The following is a 6,518-nucleotide window of genomic DNA, read 5'->3' as shown; positions in this document are numbered from 1 at the left end:
TAACATAAGAAAAGGCCACGCACAGTTCCTTGGCGACAAATGTTAATCACCAGCAATTACTGGTTTGTCCTCCACTGCAGAGAGGGATCCACACGGTACCTGGCAGTGTTAAGAAACTTGTCAACGAGGTCAAAACCCATTATGAGTCCCACTGCTTCCCCAGCAGCCTGGCCACCACATCGATGTGGTTATTATACCCTAACTTATTTAAGGAAGGATTTAAGGCAGCTTATAAAGATGCAAGCGGCTCAACGACTTAAAGTGTAAATTGTGTGGGAGAAGACGCAAGCACAGAGGACAAGTGAGCAAAGACCAGGCGTGAGCTGCTGTGCAAACACCCGCCTCACCCCGCATGTGCACCACGTGTACTTACTGCTGCTGGGCCCACTTTTGGCGTAAAGACTTCTACAAGCTAAAGCATGGCAGGAAACGGGAATGCAGTTTGTTTTCTGGGAGATGTTCACCCTCCCTCTTGATGGAGGTCAGGGGTGTCTCCGCACAGAGAGGACGCGGCTCTCCCTCCACCACACGAGAAAGCTGGGAGCTTAAGCCACCCCTGCAGGAGGAGCGGGGACCCCGCCCAGCATCTGAGAGCCATTACTCATGGTGCTGCCACTGCCATCAGCGTCTATAGAGCAGCACGTGTCACGTTCCTCCACCCTCAGCCCTGGCCTGTTCATCCCCATGTCTGTGCATCGAAATCCACCTTCCGGCCCCAGCCAAACACCTGCTCCTCTAGAGAAGCAATCTCTCCTTTTTCTGAACTCCCACAGGAGGGTGTGTGTGTACGTGTCTCTGTGTCTCTGTGTGCGTGCCTGTGTGTCTGTGTGTGTGTGTATGTGTACGTGTGTGTCTCTGTATGTGTCTGTGTGTGTCTGTGTGTGTATCTCTGTGTGTCTGTGTGTGTCTGTATATGTATGTCTGTGCATGTGTATCTGTTTGTGTGCCTGTCTCTGTGTATGTGTCTGTGTGTGTGTGTTTGGGAAGAGGAGTGAGTGGAGCTTAGGGTCTGGGGACAAGACTCTCCCGAACACTTTAAAAAAGTGTATAAAATGGTTCTTACATGCAAGTGTGAATAAGCAGTACAGCAAATATACTGTCACAATTCTGAGTGGCGCCAGGTGGTTCCCGGACTCGTCTGTCGCGGGTTCTGTCTTGGCTCTGCTCTCTGCAGATCTGTAGAGATTACAGAACCCTTTTTGACAGAAAGCAGAGCCCAGGAGAGGAGCTCTGCTTTCAGCTCCTTTGCTGAGCTCCCGCCCTCCTTCTGCCCTTGGCCTCCACGCTCCCCACCCTCCCCAGGGCACAGGGCAGGCAGAAGAGGGTCCCGCGGCAGAAGCAGCCCAGCACTCGTGCTCCTGGACTTCAGCGTCTTGGTTTTGACCTTTGACTCCACCCCTGCACCCCAGCGGCCCCTTCGCCACTGGAAGCAACGTTCCCTCGATTCCCCTCCTCGTCCAGAAGCCAGCAGTCTTCTCCGAGTTTTCCCACGTTTAACCCTCTCAGCGATGCAGTTGAGAGAGAAGGCGGGGGTCTCGAAGCTTCGGGGAAAATGCCATCTCCCTCCTGAGCTGCTGCCGGTGAGTCACACTTGGCCTGGCTGGGTCTCCCCGACTACTCCGCTGCTCAGGCCCCCGCCCCTCCCCACAGGGCCACTCGTCCCTGAGTTCCAGCAGGGGACCTGCTCCCTCTCCTGGCTGTTCACACAGGCCTTGGGACTTCAGCATGTGGTGACAAAGCTGACCCACCCGTGAACTAGCTCCCCACTTTTACGAGCACCTGCCCTGAATCAGTACCCTCTGTGCTGCTCCCCCCGAGGCCACCTCGTGGAGGAGCTGGGGCATGGGACCTGGTCGCAGCACCCCAGGGCCCTCTGTCCAGTGTCCTGTGTCCCCGGCGCTGGCCCTGTTCCCCTATCCCCCTCTGTCCCCCTCCTGCTTCACCCTTTCCAGTTCTTAGATCTCTTGATGCACCTCTTGGCATCTTTGTCTCTTTGTATCTAATTGGCTCTTAGTAGTTACTTATGAAACAGTCTGTAAAACTATGTCTCCATCAGGACACCCCAATACAAGAGTCCCCATTGGCTGGTACGAGATGCCAGTAATTACGTTTCCCCTCTTGTGGGAACGAGGCGTGGGGAGCAGGCAGGGGACCGAGGGCCAGCCCCTCAGGAGCTGCACTGACCGCTCAGAAACGCTGACCACCTTCGGGAAGGCAGCTCCCCGGCTTTCCCGGGCAGCCCCCAGGGCGGGGGCTCCTCCCTCAGCCCCGGCTCAGCCTCCAGAGCGAATGAGGGGCTCGGTGCAAACGGCCGCCGGTGAACCCGTTACCCATGTGAAAATAGCACTGGATCTGAGTATCCTTTTATTTTTATTTCTAAAGCCTCTGTTGTACAAGCCTTCAACTTGGGGCAATGTGCTCATAAAACACAATTCCGGCACAGAGCGGCGACGATTAAATTAAAACGTAACGGGGCCTGACAGCTGAGGACGTTGGAGTGGGAGAGGCAGAGCCCTTGTGGTCCTTCCGATCCAGGGCCGAGCCGGCCTCCCTGTCAGCGACTCGCAGGGCGGACGTCGCGGCTGAAAACCAGCTAAAGCCGGAGAAGTTCCTGTGCGGGGAGAAGAAAGAGCGGGCCAGCTCCCGGCTTCTGTCTTCTTCCGGACCAGTGGCCACCGCAGGGCCTTGGCTTCGTCTGGCCTCGCTTGAACTCTCTGGGCTGGCCCCGCCCCCTGCCGGCTCACCGTGGGCGGGGTCTGGGCCCGCGCTTCCTCCGCTTCCTGGGGGAAGAGCCCAGGGTGGGGAGTAAGGCAGAAAAGAGATGTAAAGGAGAGCGAGCTGGCTGCTGTGATGTGGTCCTGTCGCGGGCAAGGCTCCGGGAGTGAGTGAGCCTGCAGGACGGTAGGTCTGGAGACGATGTCCCCCAGCCGCCCAGAGTCTCAGGCTCGGCTATGGGGTGAAGTCTCTTCTCAACAGTCAGGTTAAGAAAAGGCATAAACAGTGCGTCTGCAGCTGGAGCCCTGGAGCCAAAGGACACGGCAGTTAACGCCGGGGGTGAGGGGGAGGAGGGCGACTTGGGGAGACGCTCAGCGGGCGTGGTAGTTTCAGGAAAAGCTTCAGACTTTCAACAAATCCCTTATCCCCCTTCTCTCTCTTGCCCTTCCAGCCGCTTCAGAATTGATATGAAGTTGCTGTTTACTAACTCGGCTCTGCCCAGACTTTTCCAGACCTTTTGGGAGAAATGGCAGTTTTCACTGCAAAGCGTTCTCACAGCTAAAGTCCTGAGGGGTGTGCAGTGCGGGGCCCGTGTGGGCAGTGACTGAGCACAGAAGGCGTCCACACCCTGCCACGGCTGGGGTCCCTGCCTCCAGCCGGGTGGGGAGGTCGGGGGCTCTCGAGGTGAGCGGTGTGAGCCCAGGCGTCACCCTCGGCCCGTGTGCTGGGCGGCGCCTCTTCTGCGCCCTGGGGCTGCTTCTCTGCAGCTGTCACCAGGCCAGCTTCCCCTGCCTCTGTCTCTCCTCCATCCCAACCTCCCGCCCCGTGGAGAGGACAGGGTGGTGAGGTGTAGGCAGCGGTGGGCCAGCCTGGGGTTCTGTGGCTCTGAAGTGTGCGGAGGCTCACTCCTCCCCCCGGCCCTGAGGGGGGCAGTTTGGTCCTTGGTCACCCAGACGCAGTCAGGGTCCAGGACGGCACCTTCTTGCCCGTGGATCCTGGCCCGAGGGGCTAGAGGCAGGAAACGCACCCAGAGCCTCACTCTCTCTGTTCCCCCTGCAGTGGTCACATCACGTCTGCACCAAGGTCGCATCACCGAGACTGTGCACGGGGACCTGGACCCACCCACGCACATGCTCCTCCATGGATTGAAGAGGGAAGGTTCCCGGGAACAGGTGGGAGCAGCCCTGGGGGTCACAGCGCAGGGTCCCCTCCAGAAGACCCCTTCCCGGCTCAGAGGCGAGCGTGGGGGTGGAGGGTGGGAGGAGGGGTCTCCTCCGCCCCTGCTCACTCCGTGGCGCCCTCCAGGCCTCCACCTGCTTCCAAACACATCTGTGGAGGGGATGCTGGCTCCTGCCTTGTGAAGCTCAAGCTGGAGGACAAGAAACCCCTCCTCCTTCCCCTGCATCCCCAGGCCTGACCTCAGATGGAATTGGTGACCATGACCGTGCATGGTGCTTGCAGGTGGGGGCCAGTGTCCTTGCTCTAAACGCAGGATCTTCCCCTGCCTGTCGAGTGTGTAACCCTGAACTCAAATGGGCTTTTTGGCTACATTTGTCAAATCAGCTCAATCCAACACTGCCTCGAAAGGGTGCGTTTAAAATAAGAAATGAGTTGAAGAATGCAAAATATAGCCCACAAGACAGCATCATCCCACGTGCTTCTCCTTATGTCTCCTGGGCTCCTCAGGCCCCTCCTTCTGGCTGCTGAGCCGCCTCCTGTAGACCCCCAAGCCCGCACCGCCCACTGTGGGGCAGCTGAGGGGACAGGTCCACGTGACAACATCAGAGCCATTATGTCAGGGATCTGAGTCCACCAAGGACACACTGGAGTCCCACGGGGCTTTGCTGAGGGCAGGTTCAGGTGAGATCAGTGACTCTCCATCGCAGCTGGGCCTCAGGGTCATTGGAGGAGATTTATGTGTTTCTATCCAGGGCTTATCCTGGAAAATTCTAATCAGAAGATATGAGGTGTAATTCACAAGACTGTTTAAAAAAATCCATAGGTGATTATGCTGCATCCAGTGTGAAAACCACTGGACTAGATCATTGGAAATGGTATTGAAATGAAGATTGTGTCCATCGAAGGTGGGTCAGGTTTGGATTTGCCTCACTGAACTGATTTAAAAACACAGGATTTTGGGCTGTGCTTCTAGTTCTTCCTGGAAGAGGCGTGGGCTGTGTGCCACCTGAAGGCTTTTCATGGTCTAGAATGTCCCTTGTATCACGTCAGCTTTACTTGTGTGAGGGCAGGACCCCGGCATGTGAAAAAAAAAAAAAAAATCACTTGCTTCCGTATGTGCCATTTCAGCTAAAATGTCACCTCAAGGGCACAGGAACCAAAGTCACTTCCGGGGCCCCCCTCCAGTTCCTGCTGTGATGCCGATCACAGCGGCCTGGGTGTCTTCCCCGCCTGGCACGTCTAATCCCCTGATCTGAACACCCGGCTCTCTTGTGACACAGCACAGACTCTCCAGGAGATTTCAAAGCTTCCATCCCAGCCGGGTGGCCCAGAATCTTCCATCCTGGTTATCCGCCATCCTGCCCATTGAGGTGGCTGTCACCCTGTGAGGACCACTAGACGCCTTCAGGAGGGAACAGCGATGTGACCTAAATCTCTGGCTGGAGGAGGCGCATCCTATGCTCGCTCTCCTGTAGCTGGTGCTGCAGATGAGCCAGGGTGCCCTGTGTGTCCTGGTTTATGGAGCGGAAGGTATGGTCACCCACGAAACCGTCAGGGACCTCTCTGCACCCAGGGCAGGTTCTAAGGCATGAAAGATCAATTCTGTGGAGACTCCTTGGCCCCAGAGCTGCTGGGGAATCTGCCAGAGAGCCCATGGTTTCCATAGAAACTATGGATGAGTTTAGCATGAGTCCCCGTCCTGCCACTCAGATCCTAGAAGAAAGATCAGTAGCAGGGGGGCAATCACTGGGCTAGGGCTCCCTGACCCCGGCTGTGAGCGGACCAAGCCCGTCGGGATGAGGCCCACGGGGAGGAGACGGGCCCTTCTCTACCCCGAGAGGAGGCCCAAGTCTTGGATCCGTTTGGAAGACCCAACGCTTGCATCTTTCGCTCCAATGTAAGTCCGAGTTAGAAATTGCCTTTAACCTATAAATCACTGCAAGTACTTTTGCAGAGGCAAAGTTGAGAACTTATCTGAATAAACTAGAATAAAATGTGTAAACAGTGCAATCATTCCGCTTCTTCTGCCTGTTTTTCCTTTGCTTCTGGAATCCTGAGCGTAAGTGTGGACAGTACACGCTCACGCAGCCCTCCTACTCCAGGAAAATTACCTTTTTCTATTTTTACAGATGATCTCCCAGTAGGAAACTTCCCAAACTATAGAAGGTTATTTTTGTTATCTCTTTAACCTATATTTTTGTTGTTGCAATTTAAACTTTTCTCTAGTTATATACCAGGTGAAATTTTGAAAAATAACAAACACGCACAACCGTAAGACTTGAAGATCCTGTCCCCTGCCAGGCACTTTGGATCATCTCCCATGCGCTGAAACCTCACCATTATGTTCTCAATCTCTCTCCCACAGGCTCCACAGATCACTGGAATTCCTTTTTTCTTTTGCTTTTTTTTTTTTTTTTTTTTTTTGCGGTACACCGGCCTCTCACTGTTGCGGCCTCTCCCGTTGTGGAGCACAGGCTCCGGATGCGCAGGCTCAGCGGCCATGGCTCACGGGCCCAGCCGCTCCGCGGCATGTGGAATCTTCCCGGACCAGGGCACGAACCCATGTTCCCTGCACTGTGGACTCTCAACCACTGCGCCACCAGGGAAGCCCCCTGGAATTTCTT

General features: G+C 55.8%; 1 long non-coding RNA gene across 1 annotated transcript; it reads left to right on the top strand.

The window, feature by feature from the left end:
* The first annotated feature begins 2,792 nt into the window (after window positions 1–2,792).
* LOC117313286 (uncharacterized) lies at window positions 2,793–5,896 on the top strand. Its single transcript, XR_004527757.2, has 4 exons — window positions 2,793–2,901; window positions 3,167–3,399; window positions 3,775–3,887; window positions 5,023–5,896. It is a non-coding gene; the product is annotated as an uncharacterized lncRNA (long non-coding RNA).
* Window positions 5,897–6,518: the final 622 nt, after the last annotated feature.

The sequence above is a fragment of the Tursiops truncatus genome, chromosome 8, assembly GCF_011762595.2.
Source record: "Tursiops truncatus isolate mTurTru1 chromosome 8, mTurTru1.mat.Y, whole genome shotgun sequence".
In the NCBI taxonomy this organism is placed as follows: Eukaryota; Metazoa; Chordata; class Mammalia; order Artiodactyla; family Delphinidae; genus Tursiops; species Tursiops truncatus.
Note: the sequence above shows the minus strand (reverse complement) of the source record. Positions and strands in the feature narration are given on the sequence as shown.